Below are 13599 nucleotides of genomic sequence, written 5' to 3'. Positions count from 1 at the left end.
AACAGTTATGCATACCAAAGTGTTCCATGAGAGACTTATTGATTCATGAAGCCCACAGTGGAGGTTTAATGGGACATTTTGGAGTGGCCAAGACACTAGATATCTTGCACGAACACTTTCATTGGCCACATATGAAGAAGGATGTGGAAAAGGTATGTTCCAAGTGCATTACATGCAAACAAGCAAAATCTAAGGTAATGCCTCATGGCCTTTACACTCCTCTACCGATTCCTACTTCACCTTGGGTAGATTTATCCATGGATTTTATTTTAGGTTTGCCTCGAACAAAAAAGGAAGAGATAGTATATTTGTTGTTGTTGATGGGTTTTCAAAGATGTCACATTTTATTCCTTGTCACAAAAGATGATGCTACACATGTGGCGGACTTATTCTTTAAAGAAGTGGTAAGATTTCATGGCATCCCTAAAACAATTGTTTCTGATAGAGATGTCAAATTCCTTAGCCACTTTTGGAAGGTATTGTGGGGTAAGCTTGGTACTAAATTGCTTTATTCTACTACATGTCACCCCCAAACTGATGGTCAAACTGAAGTAGTTAATCGAATCTTAGGGACTCTATTACGAGCTATGGTGGGAAAGAACATTAGAAATTGGGAAGAATGCCTACCATTCGTTGAATTTGCATATAATAGATCTATTCATTCTACAACTGGTTATTCCCCATTTGAACTTGTTTATGGTTTTAACCCACTAACAGTACTTGATCTTGCGCCATTACCTCTTGAACATGTTACGAATTTAGATGGCGAACAGAAAGCTGAGTTGGTGAAATCCTTACATGAGAAGGCTAGACAGCGAATAGCCAAAACAAATGACGCCAACACCAACAAAGCAAATAAGGGGTGCAAACGGGTTGTACTAGAACCCGGAGATTGGGTTTGGGTCCATTTGAGGAAAGAACGATTTCCTACAAAGAGGAAGACTAAGTTGGACCCAAGGCGATGGGCCTTTCCAAGTACTCGGCGGATCAACGATAATGCCTATAAAATTGATCTACCTGGTGAGTACAATGTAAGTTCTACTTTTAATGTGGCTGACTTGTCCCCATTTGATTTTTCAGATTCGAGGACGAATCTTTTTGAGGAAGGGGGGAATGATACGAGTCATAAAGGCCCAATCCAAGTTCAAGAACGTGATGGGCTCAAATTGCCACAAGGCCCAATAACAAGATCAAAGGCTGACAAATGCGGTCCAAACTAAATGGGACCATTCAAGAGCTTGTTAGCAAGGCCTTAGATGCATACACGAGAGAACAAGAAAATCAAGATTCACTTTCTTGTTTTCAAGAAAATCAAGAAACCGAATCTTGGCCCAATTTTGTTGTTCGAAGAGATTTCAAGAATCAAGAAAATCAAGATTTCAAATCTTGGAAATCTTGGTCCAAGAAACCAAATCTTGCAGCCAAAACGCATTGGATCTCCATTACGAGCGTCAACGACCCAATTTTGGTAGGAGATGGATCACGAGCCCAAATTCTTGAAGGCGAGGCCCAATAACCAAAATTTAGCCCAATCAAGAAATTTCTTCATACTTAGTTGAAAAATCAGGCCAAAATGTTAAAGGGCCCAATTTGTAAACATCTTACTTGTTTAATTTAATTTTTTAATCTTTAGGAGCATTACATGTAAAATTCATTAAAACAACCCATATAAGTGCATGGCGAATTTACCTTGTTATTTTATTAATTAGGTTTAATTTTTATTAGTTACTTGTGAGATTAGGATTTGTTGGAGGCCTATATAAGCATTGGCCACCACCCTTTGTAAAAATCATCTTATTATTATTTTTCTATCAAATTTTAGATTTGTTGAGTGCGAAATTTTCTTTGGGGTTTTCTCCAAGAATTCTCTCTTGAGTTTTCTTTAGAAGTTGTTTTAACAATCTTTTGATTGTGGGAGCCATCTTCAACCTTCTTCTTGCCATCGATATTCTTTGGAGGAGATTAGAGCCGTTTGAAGGAATTTGTGAATTCTTTCGAATTCAAGGGTTCTTAGGACTTTTCTTTAATTCCTTGCTATTCAATTTATTTTCTTTATTATTGCTTGTGCCGATTCTTCTTCTAATTTTCTTTGCTGTTTTTGTTTGTGTTTCACCTTGATTAAACTCCAAGAACTCTTTGTTTAATCGATCCCTTTTATTGGCAGCAACTATTCGATCCAAAATCCCCAAAATTTAGGGTTCTTGCCATTTTTATTTCTTCTTGTTGGGTGAAATTAAATTTCTGGAATTTGGGCATTCTTGGCGATTCAAGTTATTGATGATTAGCACTTTTCTTTACTTCCAAATTCGTTCAATTTCATTAATTTCTTTCTTTTCTTTTGTCGCCCAAATCCTAATTTTCTATTAAAGATCGATTGATTTAATTCGTTCTTTGTTCGGTGTTCTTGAGCAGATTCAACTTGTGGAGAATTGATCTTGGAGTTCGATTTTGTCTTCTTGAACTACGAAAACATCTATTCATTCGTTCTTTGTGTCTTGCTGTTCATTTAATTGAATTTGGGGATTTAATTCCAGATCTGATTAGTTTAATCTTGTTCTTTGTTTTAATTTCAGATCTGTTCGTTAAGAGCTTTCGTAGGAGTTTCTCGTGACTTGGCAACTCGATCTTGGTCCGCGCGCCACCCCGTATCAAGGTGGAAGGCAACCAATCCGAAACATTGCGCCTGGAGGAGGTGGAGTGCCAGATTTGGCTCAACAAGCCTTGTTACGAGAAATCCAACGCATGATCCGAGGTGAGTTAGAATCCGTTAACGAACGATTGGATCGAGTTGAATTGGGGTATCAACGAGAGCGTACACCGTAAGGGCCGCAAAGAAGGCGAGACCAATTGGAAATCAATCAAGACGACCTATATGATCCGAATGAAGCCGAAAGTGATCAAGGATCAAACATAAGTGAAGGACGAAGAGGTCAACGGAACCGAGGTAATCGGAATCAAAGACGCATGGATGACGACTTAAGAAACATTAAACTATCCATTCCATCCTTTCAAGGAAAATCTGATCCGGAAGCCTACTTGGAATGGGAGAAGAAGATCGAATTGCTTTTTGATTGTCATAATTATTCCGAGATCAAAAAGGTGAAGTTGGCGGCCATAGAATTCTCCGATTACGCTATGATATGGTGGGATCAACTCACTCGAGCGAAGAAGGAATGGGGAACGCCAATATCCACTTGAAATGAGATGAAGGCCGTGATGAGACGACGTTTCATTCCCTCCTACTACCATCGGGAACTCTATCAAAAGCTTCAAAATCTCACTCAAGGTTCCAAGAGTGTTGAGGATTATTTCAAAGAGATGGAGATCGCAATGATCCGAGCCAATGTCCAAGAAGATCGCGAAGCAACGATGGCACGATTCCTTGCTGGTCTCAACCGAGATATCGCTAACATTGTGGAACTCCAACATTATGTTGAGATAGTGGACATGGTACACATGGCCATTAAGGTGGAGAAGCAACTCAAGCGAAAGAGTACCACTCGAAGTTTTCCTACTCCAAGCACAACTAGATGGGGGCAAAGTTCGAGTAAAACTAATCCACCAAGCCGTGCCAAAGAGCCAATGTTGCCTACAAAAGCAAACAAACCTATGGGCGATACGAGCAAAGGTAAGGCAACCGATTCATTTGCTAATCGTTCAAGAGATATTAAGTGTTTTAAGTGCCTTGGAAGGGGCCATATTGCAAGTCAATGTCCCAACCGCAACGTCATGGTGGTTCGTGCAAATGGAGAAATCGAATCGAAGGAGGAAGAACTTGAAGACGAGCCCGAAATCGTTTCTGACAACGATGAAGAAGTTGAACACGCTCTTGATGGAGAACTCCTCGTTGTTAAAAGAATTCTAAGCATCCAAAGCATTGACGATGAACAAAAACGAGAGAACATCTTCCATACTCGTTGTCAAGTACAAGGAAAGCTATGTAGCGTCATCATCGATGGAGGAAGTTGTACGAACGTGGCGAGCACTCTCATGGTGGAAAAATTAAATCTACCGACCACCAAGCATCCAACCCCGTACAAACTTCAATGGCTCAACGATGGAGGAGAGTTAAAAGTGACAAAGCAAGTTCTAGTCTCCTTTTCCATTGGGAAATATTCCGATGAAGTGCTATGCGATGTTGTTCCAATGCACGCGGGTCACTTGTTATTGGGCCGTCCATGGCAATTCGATCGTCGAGTTATGCACGATGGTTACTCAAATCGATATTCTTTCAAACATCTGGGAAGAAATGTAACCTTAGCCCCATTGACGCCAAAGCAAGTTTACGAGGATCAATTAAAGCTGAAAAATTCTGTAGATCAAATGAGAGAAAAAGAAAAGAAAAGAAAATACAAAAGAAAAGAAAAATGAAAAAAAGAAAGAAAATTCAAAAAATGAGAATGAAAAAAAATGAGAAAAGCAAAAGATGAAAAAGAAAAAGTGATTGAAAAATTGAATGTCTTTGCAAAAGTAAGTGATGTTCGAAAAGCGTTTTTGGCAAGACAACCGATCCTTGTACTTATGTATAAGGAAAATTTGTTTAATACTAACGACTTATTCGGAGATCCCCTTCTTCTTTTTTTGTCTCTCTTGCGATTTCAAAGACGTTTTCCGGATGAAGTGCCAAGTGGCTTGCCACCACTTCGTGGGATCGAGCACCAAATTGATTTTGTGCCTGGAGCCGTTATTCCAAACCGACCAGCATACCGAACCAATCCTGAAGAGACCAAAGAGCTTCAACGTCAAGTTAACGAACTCATGGAAAAGGGCTACATTCGAGAAAGCCTTAGTCCATGTGCCGTACCGGTTTTGTTGGTGCCTAAGAAGGATGGAACTTGGCGCATGTGTGTCGATTGTCGCGCCGTAAATAAAATAACTATTAAGTATAGGCATCCCATACCGCGCTTGGATGACATGCTCGATGAGTTAAGTGGTGCAAAGTTGTTCTCAAAAATTGATCTCAAAAGCGGATACCACCAGATTCGTATGCGAGAAGGTGACGAGTGGAAAACCGCTTTTAAAACGAAACATGGTTTGTATGAATGGTTGGTAATGCCATTCGACAACCAACGCCCTAGCACTTTTATGAGACTTATGAACTATGTTTCTGAAATTTCATTGGTAAGTTTTGCGTTGTGTATTTCGATGATATCATCATTTATAGCAAATCGATGGATGAGCATGTAATTCATTTGCGAGCTATTTTGGAAGTTCTTAGAAAAGAGACTTTGTATGCTAATCTTAAAAAGTGTACATTTTGTTCTGACAAAGTTATCTTTTTAGGTTTCGTGGTTAGCTCGGAGGGCCTCGAAGTAGATAGCGAAAAGATTAAGGCAATTCAAGAATGGCCGAGACCGACGAGCATAAGCCAAGTGCGAAGCTTCCATGGCCTAGCAAGTTTCTATAGGCGATTTGTACCCAACTTTAGCACGTTGGCTGCACCGTTGACAAGCACTATCAAGAAGAATTCGACTTTTCATTGGGGCAAAGAACAAGAAAATTCTTTTAATATTATTAAAGATTGTCTTACTAAAGCTCCGTTGTTAGCATTGCCTGATTTTTCTAAAACATTTGAAATTGAGTGTGATGCCTCAGGTGTTGGAATAGGTGCCGTGTTAACTCAAGACGGGAGGCCGATCGCTTACTTTAGTGAAAAGTTGAATGGTGCCGTGCTAAACTACCCCGTTTATGACAAGGAGATGTATGCACTTATCCGCGCTCTCGAGACTAGGCAACACTATTTGTGGCCGAAGGAGTTCGTGATCCATTCGGATCATGAAGCGTTAAAGCACATTAAAGGACAACACAAATTAAACAAACGCCATGCTAAATGGGTAGAGTATTTGGAGTCATTTCCCTATGTCATTAAGTATAAAAAGGGTAAGGAAAATATCGTAGCTGATGCTCTTTCAAGAAGGTATACCCTTTTGTCGTATTTGGACTCTAAACTGCTTGGTTTTGCATTGTTAAAAGATTTATATCCTGCTGATGCTGATTTTGGAGAAATATTTGTTGCTTGTGAAAGTGTTGCTATTGATAAGTTTTATAGGAGCGACGGATTCCTTTTAGAGAAGGAAAATTATGTGTGCCGGAGTTCCATCTGAGACCTATTAGTACATGAGGCGCATAGCGGAGGCCTTATGGGCCATTTTGGCGTTGGAAAAACCTTAGCAACCCTCCAAGAGCATTTTTATTGGCCGAAAATGAAAAGGGACGTTGAACGAGTGTGTGCGCGATGTGTGACGTGCAAGAAGGCCAAATCCAAGATTAAGCCGCACGGGTTGTATACACCGCTCCCTATACCCGACGTACCTTGGGAGGACATTTCCATGGATTTTGTCCTTGGATTGCCTAGGACTAAAACGGGGAAGGACTCTATTTTTGTTGTTGTTGATCGCTTTTCCAAAATGTCTCATTTTATTTCTTGTTCAAAAACTGATGATGCCATTCACATTGCTAATCTTTTCTTTAAGGAAATTGTTCGTTTGCATGGCATCCCGAGGACGATTGTTTCTGATCGAGATGCGAAGTTTTTGAGCCATTTTTGGAGATAGCTTTGGGGAAAGCTCGGAACTAAGTTGTTGTTTTCAACCACTTGCCACCCCCAAACAGATGGACAAACGGAAGTGGTCAACCGAGTGCTATCAACTTTGTTACGAGCCATCATACGGAAAAATCTTAAGTCGTGGGAGGAGTGTTTGCCGCATATAGAATTTGCGTATAATCGATCCGTTCACTCGGCAACCAAACACTCTCCTTTTGAAATTGTTTATGGATTTAATCCGTTAACTCCTTTAGATTTAGTATCTTTACCTAATGATCAACTTATTCATGCAGATGCTAAAAAGAAGGCCGAGTATGTAAAGGAGTTACATCGGAAAGTTCGAGCCAACATTGAAGCAAGAACCGAAAGTTATGCTAGGAAAGCGAACAAGGGTCGTAAAAGAATTATCTTCGAACCTGGTGATTGGGTTTGGGTTCACATGAGAAAGGAACGTTTTCCATGCGAAGGTCAAAGCTACTACCGCATGGTGATGGCCCTTTTCAAGTCTTGGAGCGAATCAACGAGAATTCTTATCGACTTGATCTACCGTGAGTATAACATAAGTGCAAGTTTTAATGTCTCGACTTATCCCTTTTGATGCGATTCGATTTGAGGGCAAATCGCTTTGAAGAGGGGAGGATGATACAGCCCACGCCTCAAGTCCAACCTAGCTCGAGCAAGGAGCCTTTGGAGCGCCTCAAGGTCCAATCACCCGATCACGAGCTAAACAATTCAAGGAGGTCATTTGGCCTTAGTAGATCAAGTTTGGGCGAGACTTTGGTTGGACGCATTGATGAAGCTTGGACAAACTCGATGAGCCTTCCTTGCACTTTGTTACGAGTGAATTAAGCTCCACTTCACTCATTAAATTGAACCAGCTCAAAATTAGCTCAAAATAACTTAGTCAATAATATAGTAGTGAAATAATTAATTGAGTTAATTAAATTAGTTATTTACAAGCTTAATTAATTTTCGTTAATAAATTGTTCTTAAATCTGGTCAAACTTAATTATGCATGATATTTTAGTTATTATGACATGTTATTAATTTTGTCTTAATTTATCTGACTTATAAATATGTTTTTAAGCTTGTTTTAATAAGTTAACTTTATTACTTGTTTTAATTATGTCCTAAGGTCTGCCGAATTTAATGTGCAGCATTTTAGTGTTAATTTAATGTTTCTAAACATGAATTTGAATTATTTGATGAATGTTGCTGCAGGTACATCATCCATGAACGTTTTTGGAGCATGAAAGGTATTAAAAGAGGGTACATGAAGGGACACACATGCATGAATGGGAGAATGAAGTTGGTGCTGTTTGAAGTCTCCTAAGTGACCATTCAGCGAATTTATTACTTACACATTTGTTGAATACATCATGGCTGTTCGGATCAAGGTGTTCACATTCAAAGACTCTTCAAAACTTGGTTTTCACACTCAAAGTGACTACTCAACATCTTCTTAATTGCTGGTAATTTTCAGCAATAGTTGCCAATTAAATGAGCTCCTTTAAGCACATCAACCGAATGTAGTCTGCTGCCATTTACTCCCTCAAGCTCCAAGTTCAATTGTCCATCTAGAAGGTGACCATTGGAGCTCCAAGTTCAATAGAATCTAGCTAGCCCATTTAAGTAATTCATTTGTTTAATTTTTAAGGAATTTAAGTGACCATTCGGCTAGCCTAGTGGATTATTATAAATAGCTGAATTTTCACTTTGTAAGGGAGTTTTTGACATTTTAAGTAACGAATTGCTGCCAAATTTGTGAGGCATTTTCTCTCAAATTTCGTTCGAGACCCGTAAGACTTATCTAGCTTCTAGTGGCGTCTTTCCGAGTCTTTCTTTCGAACTTATCACTCCCCAACCCGAGTGTGGCGTTCACCTTTGATACCTTTGGTTCATACTTTCCTAAGTATCGGGTCAAGGTCCTTTTCAACCATTTCCAATTCATTTAGGTCCTATAAGTTTCGGGTCAACACTCTTCCTTAGTGTTGGTTCACTCTTGACCTTTTTGAACCATTAACATTTCGTACTAAATCGTATTACCATTTCGAACCAAATTACCTTACCAATTAAATACCAAATCGTATTACCATTTTGAACCAAATCACATTACCATTTCGTAACAAACCCAAAACCGAACTCGACCAAATTCAAACCAATTCTTTCTCATCTAAACCAAAAAACCATACCAACTTTGTTCAATCCGACTTGCTTTCTTTGAACCTAATTTCTCTTTACTTTCTCTTGAATCGATTTATTCAAACATACTTCTTCGTTTACGATCGGGAACTAAACGACTCGGATTCAACTACTAAACCGAGATCGTATCAATATTCGGCTATGGATGGAATTAGATGTTAATTGGGTTCAAAAAGGGTTAGGATTAATGGTTTTGGTTTGGCTATTAAAGGAAAATTTAGTATAGGATGATAGTAAATCAGCTAAGGAGGAATATGGAATAAATGGGCTTAAAAACAAGAAAGTACCAACACTATGATTGAGTGTTGACCCGAATCTTATATGTTCTTAAGATGCCAAGGTGAAAGGTAGATAGAAACCTCAACCCACTATCTATGTAAGATAGGAACCTTGGTATAACGGGTTCGAATGCCACACGAATAAAGTGATGAGTTCGGTTTAGAAAAGAACTAGGTTGACGCCACTAGCTACGTAGATAAGTCAATAGAGTCTTTGGACAAAGTTGAGAGAAGAAAATCTCACAAATACTTAGTTCAGTAATAAAAATGGCAAAAGTTCTTTACAAGGTAAAATGAGCCTCTATTTATAGGCTTTATAAGGGATAGCCGAATATGCTCCTAAGGTAGCTAAATGGTTAACTGAAAAATTCTAAAAGTCCTTAAGAAAATTACCTGAAGCTTCTTGTGCATGGAGAACGACAATGGCCAGCTTCTAGATGACTTAATTCAGCTGGAAAAATAAATGAAGTATTTGGGGGGCTAAATTCCAATAAGTAGGTTCGACCAAATTGCTTGAATGATCTTTAATAAGCTGCTTGGTTTAGCCGAAAGTTCTTGGAAATAAATGACTGCTTAGGGCACTTCATTGGTTATGGAGTGCTAAGAAACTAAGTTGAATGGTCATTTAAGTGTGAACAAACAGAACCAAATAGCCCTTGGTGTGAAAAGAATTAATCGGCTGGTGTGAAAGGCCTTGAATTTGCCTTGGGCAGCCAAATAACCTTCTTGGAGAGTTGAAAAGGCTTGGCTGAAAAGTCACTTAGGTAACACCAATAATCAGCACACCATCTTAAATCCATTCATGCACCTATGTCATCCAAGGGAGTGTACCTACATCAAATAAATCAACTAATTAAATTCCCCTAGGACACATTAATCCGGTAGCAAAGAAACAAATTAAACATGCTTAATAAATTTGACTAAACATATTTAAACCTTGTAATATATTAAGACAGATTAAAAACTCATAATTAATTTAGAACATAATTAAAAACACTTAATTAATTATATGTCTAGATTTTAACAAATTAATGACTTAAACTAATTAACTAATTTAACTACGGACAAATTAAATGTTTATTCTAGCATAATTAAACATAAGCTAGACTAAGCTGAGAACGAGCTTATTAAGCTAAGATCGAGCTGGTTGAGCTTGAATGAGGTTGCATGGCTTGCTCGGCTTGCTGGTCCAAGAACTATTAAGTAGGCCAGCCATGGTTTCGCCCCAAACTCTATCAACTAGGGCTGTGGTTGCGTCTTTGAACTTCTTAGCCCGAGCTCGGGTGATCGGACCTAAAGGTAGCTCGAGTGGATCCATGTCAGCTCTTGGTAACCCTTGGGACTTGGCCGTATCATTCCCTCCCTCTTTGAAGTGATTTGCCCCCAAATCGTTGCCTACATCATAGGGAGATAAATCAGATACATAAAAGCTTGTGCTAATGTCATACTCACCTGGAAGGTCGAGCATGTAAGAATTTTCGTTAATGCGTTCCAACAGTTGGAAGGGTCCATCTCCTCTTGGTAATAACTTCGACCTTCATTAAGCTGGAAACCGTTCCTTCCTCATGTGAACCCAAACCCAATCTCTGGGTTGGAATACTACTTGTTTCCTTCCTTTGTTAGCCTTGCGCATATATTGTTCGATCCTCACCTCAATGTTGGTGATGCGATCCCGGCCACATCATGTTACGATACAACTCGATGACATCGAGATTGGCCCAAACTCGAGGGGCCCAAGTGCAAAAGGAAGCTTTTAATTTTAGTTTGTTAATTTGGTTGCTGGAATAAGGACTTTAATTCATTTATTTTTGTGTCTTTAATTATGTTTTAGTTTGTACATCATTAATATGCATCTTTAATTAATGTCCTACATTATTAATCTACATCTCTTAACTTTGACATGCATTATGTAACTCCCATGTTAGTTTAAGTCTGCATCATTAAATTAAGTCATGCATTAAGTAACTCATTTGTTCATTTAGTTTGCATCTTAAACCTTGCATTTAAGCATCTTAGTTGTTTAATATGTTTGAGTTTGTTTATATAAGTATGTTATTTAATTGGCTTTTACATTTTAATGCATAATTTAAAGAACAAAATGAGACATCCCTAAAGAACAAATTAGCAACATTAAGGCATTGTCAATTTTTTGAGCAAGCTATAAAATGAGACATTTTAGAAAATCTATCTATGACAAGAAAGATTGAATCCTTCTCAGTTTTAGTTCTTGGTAGGCCTAGGACAAAGTCCATAGAAAGGTTGACCCATGGTTCTTCAAGTATTGGTAGTGGCGTGTACAATCCATGTGGGTTGATCTTGGATTTTACTTTTTTGCACGTCACGCATTGGGCACAAATTTTGTCTACGTCCCTCTTCATCCCCAACCAAAAGAAATGCTCTTGGAGCTTAGACAAAGTTTTTGATACTCCAAAATGGCCCATCAGGCCGCCACTATGTGCCTCGCTCACCAGCAAGTTTTGTATTTAACTTTGCGAAACGCAAAGCTTGCCTTCTTGAAAGAGGAATCCGCCACACCTGTAAAACTTATCAATAGAAATATTTTCACAAGATCTATAGATCTCCCCAAAATTAGCATCATCAACATACAAGTCTTTCAAGAAAACAAATCCAAGTAATTTAGAATCCAAATAAGATAATAGAGAATATCGTCTTGACAACGCATCAGCCACTATATTTTCCTGACCTTGCTTGTACTTTATAATATAAGGAAAAGATTCTAAGAATTCTACCCACTTGGCATGTCACTTGTTTAATTTTGTTTGGCCCTTGATGTGCTTAAGTGCTTTATGGTCCAAATGAATTACAAACTCCTTGGGCCACAAATAATGCTGCCATGTTTCTAGTGTTCGAATCAGGGCGTACAACTCTTTGTCATAGGTGGAGTAGTTTAATGCGGCTCCATTCAACTTCTCACTAAAATATGCAACGGGTCTCCCATCATGAGTTAGCATGGCTCCTATTCCGACACCTGAAGCATCACATTCAATTTCAAACATGTTAGAAAAATCAGACAACACAAGCAAAGGTGCATTAGTTAAACAATCTTTAATAGAATTAAAGGATTTCTCTTGTTCTTCATCCCAATGAAAAGATGTAGACTTCTTGATCACACTCGTTAAAGGTGTGGCCAAGGTGCTAAAGATCGGTACGAATCACCAATAAAAGCTTGCCAAGTCGTGGAAGCTCCTCACTTGGCTTATGCTCGTTGGTCTAGGCCATTCTCGTATTGTTTCACCTTATCTTAGTCTACCTCAAGTCCCTCCGAGTTGACTACAAAACCTAAGAAGATAACCTTGTTTGTGAAAAAGGTACACTACTTAATATTAGCATACAAAGTTTCTTTCCGAAGGACTTCCAGGACAGCTTTCAAATGTAGCACATGGTCATCTAAAGATTTACTATAAATAAGGATATCATCAAAATAGACAACACAAAATTTTCCAATGAAAGAATGTAAAATATGATTCATAAGCTGCATGAAGGTGCTGGGTACGTTGGTTAGGCCGAATGGAATGACCAACCACTCGTACAAACCATGCTTCATCTTAAATGCAGTTTTCCACTTGTCACCTTCACGCATCCACACACATAGTCGATCTCGAAAAATAGTTGCGCACCACTCAACTCATCTAACATATCATCTAGTAATTGTATTGGATGTCAGTATTTTATAGTGATCTTGTTCACCGCGCGGCAGTCCACACACATGCGCCACATTTCATCTTTTTTGGCACCAATAATACCTGTACAGCGCAAGGACTAAGGCTTTCTCATGTGTACCCCTTCTCTATAAGCTCATTCACTTGGTTTTGTAACTCCTTGGTTTCCTCAGGGTTGCTATAGTAAACCGAGTGATTTGAGATGGAAGCTTCGGGAATGAAGTCGATTTGATGTTAAATTTCTCAAATGGGTGGCAAACCACTAGGAACTTCATCTGAAAATACGTCATCAAAGTCCCGCAAAAGAGAAACAATTGAAGAGGGAAGATTTTGATCCAAGTCGTTAGTACTCAAAAGGTTTTCCTTGTACAGAAGTACAAGAACCAGTCGCTTCAACAGATAGGACTTTCGAATATCACTCTCTTTTGCATAAACACTCATTTTTTCTTTCAGATTTTACACTTGTTTTCCTTTCTTTTTCTAACTTTTCTTTCACTCTCCTTTTCAATCTTTTCTTTTTGTCCACTCTCTCTAAATTTTTCAATGGAGTCTCTTAGCTTCAATTGATCTTCATAAACTTGTCTTGGCATCAATGGAGTTAGAGTTACATTTTTCTCGAGGTGTTTGAAAGTGTAGCGATTCGTATAGCCATCACGGATAACTTTGTGATAAAATTACACGGACACCCCAAAAATAGATGACCGGCATGCATGTGCACCACGTTAAAGAACCTCGTCATTGTACTTACCGATGGAAAATGAAACTAAGACTTGTTTGGACACCTTCAATTCCCCATCGTCATTGAGCCATTGAAGTTTGTAGGGATGAGGATGTTTAGTTGTTGGCAAACTGAGTTTTTCCACTATCAAAGTACTGGCTACATTCATGCAACTTC

General features: G+C 38.7%; 1 pseudogene; it reads left to right on the top strand.

The window, feature by feature from the left end:
* The first annotated feature begins 2964 nt into the window (after positions 1–2964).
* Positions 2965–13599, top strand: part of LOC128036162 (uncharacterized) — a 42125-nt pseudogene continuing 31490 nt past the window's right edge.

The sequence above is a fragment of the Gossypium raimondii genome, chromosome 13 (genome assembly GCF_025698545.1).
Source record: "Gossypium raimondii isolate GPD5lz chromosome 13, ASM2569854v1, whole genome shotgun sequence".
NCBI lineage: Eukaryota > Viridiplantae > Streptophyta > Magnoliopsida > Malvales > Malvaceae > Gossypium > Gossypium raimondii.
Note: the sequence above shows the minus strand (reverse complement) of the source record. Positions and strands in the feature narration are given on the sequence as shown.